Consider the following 15,093-nt stretch of genomic DNA (forward strand, 5'->3'; position numbering starts at 1 on the left):
GAGTTGTGGTCAGCTCTGGAGAACCAGTTTCATGAATGGTTGTCTCCACTGGACCTGAAACCAGGGAAGGCCGTGTGCGACAATGCTGCAAACCTGGGTGCGGCCCTTCGCCGGGGCAATGTCACACACGTGCCTTGTATGGCTCACGTGTTGAACCTGGTTGTCCAGCAATTTTTAGCCCACTATCCCAGACTAGATGGCCTTCTGCAGAGGGCACGGTCGCTGTGTGCTCACTTCCGCCGTTCGCATCCCGCAGCTCAGCGACTTACATCTCTACAGAAGTCGTTGGGCCTGCCACTTCACCGGCTAAAATGCGATGTGCCTACCCGGTGGAATTCAACTCTGCACATGTTGCAGCGACTGTGGCAGCACCGACAAGCCCTGGTGCAATACGTTCTGACGTATAGCCTGGGCCAACGAGATTCAGAGGTGGGGCAAATCACGCTGGAGGAGTGGTCTCAGATCAGGGACCTATGCACCCTTCTGCACAGTTTTGAAATGGCGACGAAGATGTTTAGTGCTGACGATGCCATTATCAGCATGACTATTCCGGTGATTTACATGCTGGAGCACATGTTAAACAGAATTCGGAGTCAGGTGGTGGCACAAGAGGAGGTGGAGGAAGTAGAGGAGGAGGAGTTGCATGCGGAAGGGCTAACATCTGCAAGGTCCAGACGGTCGGCAGCACCAAGGCGGCAGGCATGTGAGGGTGGGGGAGATGATTTTACCAGGGCGCATGGTAGCAGCCAAACTAGTGAGGAAGGTGCAGGAGCCCAGGAAGAAGTGGAGGACGAACTGATGGAAGACTCATCAGATGAGGGAGACCTTGATCACATTTCTGTTGTGCGAGGTTGGGGGGAGAGGACAGAGGAAGGAAGCATGATTGCTACCTCGCCACCAACACAACAGGGACTTGGTGCTCCTGGATGCGCAACACACATGAGTGCCTTCTTGCTGCACTACCTGCAACATGACCCTCGAATTGTGAGAATTAGAAATAATCCTGACTACTGGGTTGCCACACTGTTAGATCCCCGGTACAAAAGTAAATTTGCAGAAATTATTCCTGCCATAGAAAGGGATGCACGCATGCAGGAGTATCAGCAGAGACTGTTGCAGAATCTTACATGTGCTTTTCCACAAAATACCAGTGGTGCACGTAGTGAATCTCACAGTTCCAACTTGCCAACCGTGGGACCGTCAAGTGTTCAGCACTCAAACCGTAACAGAACCACAGTATCTGCTGGTAACATCAATTTTGCGGAATCATTTCACCACTTTTTTAGCCCATCCTTTGCAAGGCCACAGGAGACAAGAAGTCTGACACATAGTCAACGCCTAGAGACGATGGTACAGGAGTATCTCCAAGTAAACATTGAAGCCACGACTGTGTCACTGGACCCTTGCTCTTTTTGGGCTTCCAATCTGGATAAATGGCCGGAGCTAGCCACTTACGCCTTGGAGATCTTGTCATGCCCCGCAGCCAGCGTTCTGTCTGAACGTGTGTTCAGCGCTGCTGGTGGTGTGCTGACAGATAAGCGCACGCGGCTCTCCACTGATAATGTAGACAGACTCACGTTCATAAAGATGAACAAATCATGGATCCGAAACGACTTTTCTACCCCTGTGTCATCCTGGGGAGAGTAAAAGCTTGATGATTGGTTAAAATCACCCTACCAACCGTTTTAAGCTTTCAAATTACTAATCATGTTTATCTGTATCTTGACTGGAAAATAATTTGGGCTTTGTAGCAGTGTGCAGCACTGATTCTATTAGGCCATCTATAATAAGCTTCACCAGATTTAAAATTAAAAATAATTTTTAGCTGCATCTAGCCCGGAAAATAATTTTGGGGCTCCGAGATGCGCAAGACACATAAGTGCCTTCTTGCTGCACTACCTGCAGCATGACCCTCATATTGTCAGAATTCGAAGTAATCATGACTACTGGGTTGCCACACTCTTAGATCCCCCAAACTTTTCGATCAACCTTTTCATTTTAATAAAGACCAAAAAAATGGTCATTTTTGAAATTATAAGCATTAGCAGGTTGTTAGAAACTGAAATCAAACAGTTTTCAACTCAAAACTTTATTCTAGGTGATGTTACATTTTCACATAGGACCCCTTGTTCGAAAGGAGCTTCTGAACTCTCTCGTCCATTGAATTTGTCAGGTTTTGGATGGTTTCTGCTTCAATTGTTTTGCATGAGGACAGAATACCCTCCCAGAGCTGTTGCTTAGATGTGAACTGCCTCCCGCCATCATAGACACTCCTTTTAATGATGCTCCAAAGGTTCTGCATGGGGTAGAGGTCAGGGGAGCATGGGGGTCACACCATAAGTTTGTCCCCTTTTATGCCCATATCAGCCAGAGATGCAGATGTTTTATCTGCAGCATGAGATGGTGCATTATCATGCAGAAAAATGATCTTGCTGTGAAATACACGGTTCTTCTTCTTGAACCATGGCAGGAAGTGCTGTTTGAGAAAATCCACATACATTATGCAGTTCATCTTTAGCGCCTTCAGGGATCCTAAAGGGGCCGACAATCTCTCTCCCCATGATTCCAGCCCAAAACATTACTCCACCTCCTCCTTGTTGGCGCTGTAGCCGTGTTTGCGTGGGGTGTCCATCAACCAGCCATCCTCCACTCCATTCATCTGGACCATCGAGCGCTGCACGGCACTCATCCGTGAACAAAACAGTTTTGAAATCAGTCTTCATGTAATGTTTGGCCCACTGGAGCCGTTTCTGCTTGTGTGAAGTGGATAGAGGAGGTCGACAGGATGGCATATGCACAGCTGCAAACCTCTGAAGGACCCTGCATCTTGTTGTTCGGGGGACGTTGGAGGCACAAGCAGCTTCAAAAACTTGTCTGCTGCTATGACAAGGCTTTTTTGCCGCTGCTGTTTCAACCTGACGTAATTGCCTGTAGGAAAGAGTCCTCAATTTGCCCTTATCAGCACGCACACGTGTGTACTGTGAATCAGCTACATACTTCTTGATTGCCAAGACACTTCATCCTGATCATCGCACAATGTTGATTGTAGTCATGCCTTGACCTAAACACTCCACAATTTGTTGCTTCTCAGCAGCCGACACATCCTTTTTCTTTCCCATTTTGGCAGAAAATGTAGGCTGCTTAATAATGTGAGAGAGCCTTCTTAAGTAGTCTTGCCTTTCATTGGACACACCTGCCAAACTAATTCGCACAGGTGTCTGCAATTGCTTACAGTGATATAAAGAGCCCTGACACACATCACCATCAATGAGTTTAACTGACAAACAAACAAATTCTTCCCTTATCACTCCTAAACACTTTTTGCATAATAATTTGGAACGCGGTGTACATGTGCTTTTCCACAAAACACCAGTGGTTCACGTAGTGAATCTCACAGTTCTAACTTGCCAACCGTGGTCTGTATGGAATTGTTCAATAAAGGGCCCAAAATTAAGATAACATAGATGGGAGAGGTCTCTATGAATAGGAATTCCTAAGTATTTGATACCCTGTGAGGGCCAGGCAAAGGGAAAGTTGGACTGGATGGAATCCTATATGGATTTAGGGAGGGAGACATCGAGGGCCTCAGACTTCGCTGCATTGATTTTAAAATTTTACCATGTAACAAAGTGATCTATTTCAGCCATAACAGCAGGGATGGATATATGTGATTGAGTGATATATACTAGGACATCATCAGCAAATAGAGAGCACTTGTACTCGGTGCCTCCCACCTCAATCCACCTAATATTGGGGTTATGGCGAATTGATGAGAGCAGGTGCTCCGTCACTAGGATGTATAAGAGAGGGGACAGAGGACATCCCTGCCTTGTCCCATTGGTGATTGTGAAAGGTGATGAAAATGTTCTGACGCACCCCCTGGGCCTTGGGACACCCGGAGCCGGACCCTTTTTGGTGGATGCTGGTGGTTGTAGTCTTCGTGGCGGCGATCCGGTTCCGTGGCTCAGGGCGGTCAAACCAGTGGCGGAACTATTTATGTGGTTTTGATGTTTAAATGTCCGACTACGCCACCCGTGGATTGCGGTCAGAGTGAACCGCCGCTACAGGGCAGACCGCTAAGGCTGGTGTTGTGGGTGCAGCAGAGCGTAGCATAACTCCCCACGGGAGGAGTATAGCCTCAGGGCAGTGTATGCGGAGGATGGGGGTGATGGTGCAGGGCAGCAGCAGTAACGACACGGAGTCAGTGATGCAGTTCAGGGCCTTTACTCACAGTTCTTATTATCCAGACCATGTCTGCAGGTAACGGCTGCCCACGTCATACTGTGCTCACCAGGTGAGGGGCTCAGACAACTCCCAGATAACTTTGGAGCGCTTCACAGGACCCCCTTTGTGTGTCCTTTGTCTGGCCTTTCTTACCAACACTTCTGTCCGGCTGCCTCGGGCCTCCTCTTGGTAAACTTGGCGCCAGTTTCCCTGACCCTATGTGGTGCCTTCCTAGCGGGTGGAGCAAGGGGCTGCGCCACATAAAATGTCAGAGCCTCCGGTTTCTAGCTGAGGGTCGTTTCCTGCCTCCACTAGTTCGGGGACCGGTCTCCCCCTTTGGCCTGACCCCTCCACGCAGGTGGATTCGGGCGTGCGGTGGCGACTCGCCCGTCCGCACCCCTGGGATCCCTTCATTCCTCGTTCCTGGAGCCTTCTCCGCTCCTCTTCCTTCCTTCTCCCTCTTGCAGGCCTGGGCCTCTGTTACTAGGCCCGCCTCCGGAGCAGAGCTCATGCAGAGCCCCTGCTCCCTGCCACTTCTGCTCAGACTTCTCTGCACTGAACTAAGATGGTGCCCACCTTTTATACTCCCTTCTCAATGCACCCAGGAACTGCTTCCTCCCTGCTCCTGCACTGCAGGGTTCCCCTTCCTCAGTGTTCCCTCCCCCCACTCCAGCCAGGGACAGGGACTGTCGTGCCCATCTCAGGGGCATATTGGTCGCCCTGCCCCACGGCAATGTGGTGTAATGCATGCAGGTGTCGGGTCCTGATCCACACTCCATCCTTATCTGAGAGTGAGATATCACACCTCTGGGTGAGGTGCAATACGTCTGTAGCAACCGAGCCCTCGGTGCTACAGTTCCATTTATCTTCAGCCTAGGTGACGTATTGTGATACAGGGCCGTGATTTTGGCTATAAAAGGGTCCCCTAGACCCCTACCCCAAGCTTTTTAAGAGAATCATATATGGCGTGCCAGGAGACTCTATGGAATGCTTTCTCAGCATCCAACGAGAGTATCTACTTACAAATTTTTAACTGCATCTAGCCCAGGAAATACTTTGTGCCTAGTAGCAGTGTCTGCTAGTCAGCGGATTATCCCGGCTGTTAAGCAAGCTACACCACCTGTAGTTTGGACACTTAATTTTTTCAAAGGAAATGCTTCGGGACCACGGGATACTTAGTGAAGAGCATCAGGAGGCACCCCAAGGCATAGGGGCTGGGACTGGCACTAGGATGCCTTGCGGTGGACAGCCGAGCTCGATCCTTATAAAAGCTTTTTAACTGCAGCAGCTTTAGTGGACGCTACTGGAGCTGGAATTACGCGGCTGCTGGCATGAGACTTGCCCTCCAATAGATCCTTGTAAATGGATTTAAAGTGTATTCATTCAAATTAGAGGGACAATTTAAATTAAAAAGCTTAGAGCTGCCTCCACCACAGGGGGGCTCTCTCGACCCACCAGCGGACAGGCACCAGTATTGGGAGAGGGGGGCTGGCCGTCAGGGTTCACCGCGGCTCTGGCACAAACCCGGCGACACGGAGGTGGCACGGGCAGGAGCGGACTGGCCGTCTCGGCTTCTCACTTTTTGGATTTTAGAAGGGCATGACATGCCTATATCTGTGTCTCCCCCTCCTTTTACTCCTCCACCTCTTTTCTTTTCGCATGACTATATGTACTTGTCACTTTTCCATGTGTTAGTTGTGTCTTCTGAGCAGTTTGTCAGCTTTTGGACACCTTTGAAGGTGTTTTCTATGTGTTTCTATGTGTTTTTGTTTGCCTGCCATTGGTTTTAACGGTGTTCGAAGGTGTTCGACGAACAGTTCGACGAACAGTTCGGCGAACACACGGGTGTTCGACGAACCGAACCGAACTCGAACACTACGGGGGTGGCTCAACACTACCTACCACCAGATCAGCAGGTGCAAAGACAGACAATAACCAAGCTAGGCCTAGATTCAGGCAGGTCAGAGCTTATCAAGTGGAGGCAGACGATCAGTCCACCCGCTCACTGGGGAGAAGTCCAAAAGTGCGCCCTTCACCTGGAGTACCCTGGACTGTGCCTGCATCATCATCAGTAAAGGTACTGAAGCGCACCCCCGTGTGAGTGTCTGTCTTTCCTCTGGGACTGTCCTGCCGTCTCTCCCCTGCACCACCATCCATCTACCCCTACACTGCCCTGAGGCCTGCTCCACCTGTGGGGGGCCATTCCATCTCCAGCTGCCCTAACACCTGCCTCAGAGGACTGTTGCAGCACTGGTGATCCTCACCAGACACCACAGGTGGCATCACGACAAATCCCCTACAAATATTCCGCCCTCTTTTTTACTGACCGCCCTGGGTCACGGACCGGGCCCGCCACCGTGATATTCCCTGCAAGCAGCCATAGGCCCGGCTGCCGAGTACCCCACGGCCCAGGGGGCGCATCAAAAGCACTACATTTAAACGGCTGATGCCGTGCTGTATGGACTGGTTATTTTGAGTTTTGTTCTGTTATACCTTTTGTGTATCTAATGTATGGTGGCAGAAGGTGCCAAGCCCCCCGGCTTTAGGCAGAGGGAGGGTATGTAAGGTTGCTGCAGGACAGGTCGTGGATGGGAAGTATGTGTCCCCAAAGTACCAAACTTTGGTGATGTAGGACTGGAAGAAGCAGGCTCCAGCACACATAGTGTAGGGAGTTAATGGGCCTGGATTAAAGGGCCGAGTTTTACAAGCAGCTGAAAGAGCTGTTATGTTTTGTTTTCCTGGTTGGTTTATGGACATTTAATAAACCACCAGTTTGTTTTGAAACCTGCATTCCTGTGTGAACCTGCGCCTACCCAAGAGCTGATCTGTCACAACACGTATATGATGCACCACAGACTAAATTCCTAATGATCCGATAAATGGTTGATCTAGGGGCAATCTTACAAGCAGCAATGTCCTTGCCTGCAAAGCAATGATGACTGCACACATTTCCTTGAAGGTAATCAGAAGACAATGATTTGAAGCACCAGCCTGCTCTTGTAATTCAGTAAGCATGACTGAGTGCTATCAGCTGCCTTGTCCTCTTTTACACTTTGTCCTGAGCTAATGAGAAGATCACTGAAATGATGTAAGCAGATCATTTTGTGGTAGGGCAGAAATTCAGTGGAAATGGGGGTTTTGTGGTTAAGTAATTTCGTTGTGACGACATTAATATGCATTTTTTTTAACAATTCATCTGATCATTCTTCATAACAATCTACAGTTAATGCAAATTGACACAATAAAAACTGAAGCAGCCAACTTTCTGAAAGCCTGAATGTGTTTCAGTCTCCAAATTTGCCGACTGTGTATTATTGTGTTACCTCTTTTGTATATTATTGTGTCACCTCTTATCTTGTGTATCTCCTCTCTTTTCAGATTGTTAGCCACATGCTGCCAGGACAGAGCTTGTGGTCACAATCATGAGGCTGGTGATTCTTGATGACTATGCCCTGGCCAGCGAATGGGCAGCAAAATACATAAGTAATTGCATCGCCCGGGTTCAATCCTGGACCCGACAATTACTTCACACTTGGACTAAGCACAGGTAATGTGCCTTTTATCTATCTTTATCCAGTTTTCCACGGGTTGGTTCAAGCGTTTTAGTTGTGGATTGAACTATTTTTGCACATGTGAATTATGAGAAGTCCTCACGAGTAAGTCAGATGTGTACGACAAAGTTTCGTAGAGGAGGGAGACTCCAAGTTCACTGCTGAACATCTGCTCTCCATGTTTCGTTGCGATCTACAAGTGTCTCCGTAAGATTTGGCCGCTCTCTACTGTTATATGCAAGAATGTGCCAATTTTCCAAAGGAACAAGGAGATTGAGTAGTTCAACAGCCTCTTGCCACTGATCGGCAAACAAATTTGGAGAAAATAATTGGACAAAGCCTGAAGGACGCTGTAATGCAGGGCTGTGTTCTGGGGGATCGATGAAGACATAAGAAGCATGATCTGTGCCCAACAGTATGGATGGTAATCCAAAGCCTCCATAACCAAGCTTGGCATGGAAGGCACTCGGGAAATAGGAGTGTGAGTTGGGGGTCTCCCAGTGGTAATACAGTTGGAATCACTGCCTTATTAATACAACGGGGAACTGTTTTATTTCAATTAACAATTTAAAGCGGTTGTCCAAAACAACACTGAGTTAATCCTAAATCTCTACTTAATGTAATAATCTAATTGCTTTTCTAATATACTTTAATTAAAAGTTAATCTAAATTGATCTAACTGGGGTGTGTGTGTGTGTTTGTATGTGTGTGTGTGTGTGTGTATATATTTGTTTTTTTACCAACTTCCTGTTTGATAATATTTAGTTTGAAAATCCCCAGTGCATCCTGGGATATGAAGACGGACGTGATCAGGGAGCAGAGGCTGCGGTCCCTGCTGCTGCCTCTTTCCCCACCCTGAATGAAGCGTCATCAGTGATGCCTGTTTCAGGGGCTGGGCTAGTCCTTGCTACTCTGCGCACGTGTCGGTTGTCAATTCTAACACTCAGTTGCTCAGCAGGATCTTGTCACTGTGCAATATTCTTTTTAATGCGCAGCGTCAGGGATTCCTCAGAGACGGCACCGTGGAGATCACGCAATATCTCACCCTGCCGTCACTGTGTCACAGATTTCGTCAGGAACCGCGAGCACATGATCCAGATTACTCGACAGTTCAGCAGTTTTTGGGGATTATGAATCTCAGGAATGCTACCTCCCGGAAGTTAAAATACAATAAATGAGGGGCCAGGTGAAGAAAGCCATAGCAAATTTCGGTCAGGTCCCTTAGAGGTGCAATGTACCTGTTGGGTACCCTGACATCGTGCTTCCCAGGGGTTCTGTGAGCACAATACCATTCCAGGGTTCTGTGACGTCTCTACTCGATAGCCCTTTTGTTTACCCTGGGAGATGGGGGACTCGGAGTCGGGTCCTGAGATGGAAAGATGGGGTGCAGCCATCCATGGCCCGGACCCGACCCGTGCTCAGGGCCGTCACATTAAAAGGATGGTGTGGGCTTATCCGGGTTGAGTGGCTGATTCCGACTACGCCACCTGTGGCACCTGGTGAATGCCACCAGCGCTGCTGCAGTCCGCTGAGGCCTGGTGTTAGGGCAGCCATGGTTGTTACTACTCCCCACAGGCGGAGCAGGGCCTCAGGGCAGGTAGAGACAGGATGGAGGGGGTAGTAGTAGAGGAGTACGAGTGCCGCATCGTGCGGTGTAGCGCAGAATAAACAGTCCGGAGGCCATAGGGGTGAACTTCCAAGGCTTTATTCACATTAGAGATTGCAGAAGGAAGGCGACTCCCTGCTCCCCGTTGAGTCCTGCGGTCACTAGGGACGGGGATCCGACAACCTCCGAGCAAGTCCAGCATTCAATCGGGACCCCGCACCTGAGTGTTCCTGAACTACAGACCGTATCCTCTCCTGTCTGTGTATGTAGATAGGCCGGGTCTCCCTCTGAACTCCTGTCAGAACAAGGGCACGGGTGGCAGCTCCGCTCCTTCCGATACCCGATGGGATCCTCTGGGCCTACCGGGCTTTCCCAACCAGGACATGGAGTAGCAAGGTCGGGTGTCGGGGGCCGGTACCCCTCTTGCAGCCGGACTCCCTCTGAATATATCAGGTGGTGAGGACAGGTGGCGTACACTGCTCCGTCTGCATTGTCCCCGGGATCCATTTGCTGTGGAGCTACACTATTAACCTCTGGGCCTTCTAGGTCGTGGTCCTTGACCGGGTTGAGACATTCCTCATCTGCAACCTGCCCCTCGTCCCAAGGCCGGGGTACAAGGGCTGTGTCTCCATCCACTGCAGGTCCACACAGGATCCACGTTCAGGGTGGGAGATCACAGTACCTCACAGTAATTAACAGCACAAAGACCAAAACCAAAGATGGCTTTTTATTAAATATGAAATTTAAAGTGTCACTAAATTGTAAGTCCTCCACCCTCACCCACTAACTGGTTCCCCTCACTCTTGGTTCCCCAGTCTTCCTGTAACCAGGAGGGCAGCACCTGGTGCATACTAGCCCCCTCTGGTGGAGAAATGTGGTGTTGGATGCAAAGGTTGGGTCCCGACCATCACGCTGTTCTTACCTCGGAGGAGGAACACTACACTCCATTACAGAAGTGCAGCATCCCTGTGGCGGTCGAAACCTCAGGGGCGCCACTTTCCCCCCTGCTGAAACACAGCACATCCACGGGCTGCAATAGAATAACACCTAGGAAATTTTCTTTTTATATAACAAAACCATCTTCCCTTTATGGGAGGCACATCTTCTTAAACGTTGCAAAAATAACAATACCTTATAAAAGTACAAAAATATAAAATTATAATAGTGCTAGCATTTTTCCAGAGACATTTTTGGTAAGACAGACGGGTTAAGGTGAAAAGGCGCAGAGTCAGTTCAGAAGTGCGAGGGACCTGTCCCAAACCCTCAACGTGGGCCCTGGGGTGGCTGTGGGGCATGAAGATCCCGAGTTGGACCTCCCAGAGAGCCACCCTGACAGGTTTTCCTTCTGAGGTCTTGAGGTAGAAGTGTCCACGGTTTTGTATAAAACCAATATGGAGCACCTAAAAAGATGCAAACTATATACAAGAAAGGAGTCTGTCTGCAGCCAGTCCGCAGGGACACATGTCTCTAGAAACCGGGGTTAGAAGAAAATCAAAATATAAATGTCAACATTTGAACTATAAACAAGTTGCAACAGCCGGGGCTGCCTAAACCTCGGGTTCCCTCCTGGGAAAAGGCTCGTTCCTCCCGATGGAGGCTGACCGGTCCCCTGAGGCTGGGCGCGAGGGGGCGTCGCTCCCGGACACCTTGTGTACATCCAGGGCGTACCACCCCCGCACACCTTGGTGGCGAGAGTAAGTTACTACATCGCCCAGGAAGAGGTTCCGGCCAGGGTGTCCCTTCTTCAAACGCGGCTCGACGTCCCGCCGGCTGACAAACACGTTGTCCTCGTACGGAGGCTTCTGATGAACCCCCACCCCGCCTCATGGTGGAAGCGGATGACTTGCCCTTCCACTCGTGGACTGGGACGAGTGGCCTCCTCCTGACGAGCCCGGGATTTAGCAGCTTTGGCCCGTACCTCGAGGCGTTCGCAGCGGAGCTCCCGTTGACGTTGCTCCAGAGTGAGCTGGAGTATCTGCTCCCTGAACCGCTGGCTCCTCCTCTGCACTTCAGCCCGGGTCTCCCGGGGGAAGCCCATCAGATCCCCCCCCTGGTTGTCCCAGGCCCACTCTTCAGCCTCCAGCCAGGTGACTGTTGTTGCGGGTAGCGGTGTCATTAAAGGCTGCTGCGGGTCCTCTGCAAGCGCGGACCAATCCGGCTTGGAGCCGGTGGACACCTCTGCAGCTTCAGGCACTTCGGGTTCGGGAGTAGGGCGGCATCGCAGGTCCCCACCTATAGCTGCCGCTTGTGACTCGCCCCCTGGGCCGTGGGGCACTCGGATCCGGGCAATAGGGAAACGATGGGGGTAGTGGTGGCACCCCGGTTCCGTGGCTCAGGGTGCTCAGACCGGTGGTAGTCTGCTATGCGCTGTTGGTATGTCTGACTATGCCACCCGTGGATTGCGGTCAGTGCGAACCGCCGCTGCCAGGCAGACCGCTGGGGCTGATGATGTATGCAGCTGGGGTAGTGTGACTCTCCACGGGAAGAGTGCGGCCCCAGGGCAGTATAACGGAAGATGGGGGTGATGGTGTAGGGCGTCCCAGTACCGTTAGTGCTGGAGGAGCAAGGAGCACACAGACAACAGGTTGCAGTCCAGGGTCTTTACTAGAACAGGTGAACTGACCCACAAACAGTCCCGGCTAAGAGGGGACCTGGATGTCTGAGAGCAAATGGGAAGTTGGCCCTGGTCAGGGTGAGGGTGTAGGCCTACCGTGCTCTCTGCGCTCCTTCTGGCTATCTCCTCCTTATAGGGTAACAGCCCACGTTCCCGAGCTCACCGTGTCCTCTCGCCCGTATGGTTTGCAACGTGGGTCCCTTTCTACTCTCGGCCTGGTACGGCTTTGCTGGTCCCTTCTGCTGTGGCGGAGCCTCCGGGCTTCTTAGGCCAAGGAACATACAGTACCCTGTGGACTGGTTATCTGCTGCAGGACGTGGAATCCTCACAGCCTCAAACTCCAAAGTCAGGTAAATTTGGTTCTTTGTCTGCCAGGACAGGCGTACTTCACCTCTTGTCCCTGGCTTGTGGCTCTCCTACTGCCACACGTCCTCTTAGGCTGCAACACAACTGTTTCTCTCTTCTCTGGGACACCTCTCAGTCCTGAGACAGGTCGTCCAGTTCTCTCTAACCCTGCCCCCAGTTCCAGCTTTTATAGGGGCAGCCTGCTCCCCCTTCTGGCCTGAGACAGGAGGTATTGCATGCTAATGTTCCCCTGACTAGAGAACCTCCCCCTTGCTCTCAGACACAGCTTTATTATATTTGTGGCATCCAGGCCAGGGTTACACATTCCCCCCTAGTAGAATTTAGTACTCCGAGACTAAACAGTAAACAAAGATAATATACATGACTATAAAACATTAGTAGACAAACGACGCACAGGTTGAGTTCTTAAGGTCACAGTGTGGTCTGTGACCGGGTGTCCATATCACCAACACAACGGGGAGCCTTAACCAGGTGGGGGTCTGTCCTAGCCCAAGTCCTTTACAGTCTTGGTTCATTCCTTGGTCAGGCTCCATACGCAGTCCATGCAAAGTCCCGGTTATTAAAAGTCCATAACCTTTGAGTCCGTACGGTAACTGCAAGAAACTGAAATACACTATTAATAATCATGCAGGTAACTTGCCAAACATTTCAACATATGGCAACAGGGTTATTTACAGTTCTAGTGCATTCTATATTCTCCCGCGAGCGGGTATCTGCCCCTTTGTGCTCCTGGTTGACCTCCTTAACCCACTGTCTGGTGGTGGACCAACTTGGCTTTCCCCACTAGCGTTAGGGTTACAGCTACCAGCTGGGTGTACAGGTAGGGCAGGCAGCTGTCTGCGGGTCCTTTGGCTTACCGCAGGCATGGCAGGCTCACTGTCAGCAGAGGGTTGATTCTCCTGGGCTGCTGGTACCGGCTCTTCTGCCTCTGGAACTGCTTGCTCTTCTTCACCTTCCGGCTCTGGTGTAGGTTGTTGCTGAGCCGGTTGCAGGAAATGCAGGACGGGTACCACTATGGCATCGTTTATTCGAGTCCAGGACTGAGGGAACTCTCCGAGAACGGTGCTGATCATTTCTTCCTTGTCCTCTGTGGGTTCAAGGTCACTTTGATCCTCTTCTGCACTACGGAGTTGCTTGGGGCACCTTTTTAGGTGGTCTCTGGAGACGGTACTAGTGGTTTCTCCTCAATCCTTGGTGATCACGCACACCTTCGGGTTGTCGTGATCAGACTGCAGTACGGTGTAGGGTTCCCTTTCCCACTGGTCGTCCAACTTATGTAGCCTTCTCTTTCGCTTCAGGACCTGCTCACCAGGTTCCAGGGGCCCAGCAGGGGCGTATTGGTTGAAGAGTTTTTCTTGCCTCTCTCTCACCTGGGCCAGGCTTTCTCCACACTCTCCTGTACCTTCTTGTACTGCAGTTGCCTTTCCGTATCCCAGTCCGCATACGGGGAGGTGTCCTCAGATGTTAGGACTCCCATCTCCAGGTCTACGGGCAGCTTACCTGGTCTGGCTCGCATCAGGTAAGCCGGGGTGCAGTTTGTAGCATTCACCGGGATATGGTTGTATAAGTCTATTAGATCCAGCAGTTTTTCTGGCCACAGGCTGCGTTCCTCCAGGGGCAACGTCTTCAGGAGATCAATGACTATATTGTTCATTTTCTCACACATCCCGTTGGTTTGTGGGTGGTAAGGCGTTGTCCGAATCTTCTTACAGCCATAGAGGTTGCAGAACTCTTGGAAGATTTCAGCTTCGAACGCTGGACCCTGGTCTGTCAGGACCTGTTCCGGATACCCGTGTGGATGGCAGAAGTATTGCTGGAAGGCTCTGGCCTCCGTTTGGGCTGTCAAGTCTTTAACCGGGACCACCACTAGAAAACGGGAATAATGGTCTACAATTGTCAGGGCATAGATGTATCCTGACCGGCTTGGAGCCAATTTGACGTGGTCCAGAGCTACCAGCTCAAGAGGCTGCGTGGTGACGATGGGCCTCAAGGGTGTCTTCTGGCTGGTGCGGTCCTTCCTCCTTAGGTTACAAGGGTCACAGTCCCTTCACCACTTCTCTACATCCCCTCTCATGCCGATTCAAAAGAACCGTCCTCTCAGCAGGAACTCCAGTTTCTTCCAACCGAAGTGCCCCTCTCTGTCATGGTAAGCCCCCAGGACCATAGCTGCATCCCGCCTTGGGACCACGACTTGCCAGTCAGCTCGTGTGTCTGGTGGTTGACAAGCCTTCTGCACAGCTTGCCTTCATAGAGGAACAGCTTGCTCTTCTCTTTCCATAGCTGCTTGGCTTCCTCTGGGACATCCGGATCTAAGCGGGCGTCTTCCCGGGTCAGCAGATCTTTCACCAGGCGGATTGCAGGGTCACTATCTTGGGTCTCTGCCCAGCTGTGGTGAGGTAGGGGATTAATCATAACGGTGGTTAAATCTTCCTCCTTCACACGGTGGGAGTATTGAGCTGCTCCGTACCAGTGAAACGTGGGGAGTTCTACCTCCTCCAGCTCTTCTGGGTCTTCGTCACCTTCGGATAAATGAGGCATTCTTGATAGGGCATCAGCGTTGGCATTGGTTTTGCCTGCCCGGTACTTGATCACGAAGTCATAATTGGAGAGACGGGCCATCCACCGCTGTTCCAGGGCACCAAGTCTTGCACTGTCTAGGTGTGTTAACGGGTTGTTGTCCGTGTACACCGTGAACTTTGCGGAGGCCAGGTAATGCTTGAAGCGTTCCGTCA

Source organism: Phyllobates terribilis, unplaced genomic scaffold (assembly GCF_046119375.1).
Source record: "Phyllobates terribilis strain yellow unplaced genomic scaffold, ASM4611937v1 Scaffold_330__1_contigs__length_2102749, whole genome shotgun sequence".
Taxonomy (NCBI): Eukaryota; Metazoa; Chordata; class Amphibia; order Anura; family Dendrobatidae; genus Phyllobates; species Phyllobates terribilis.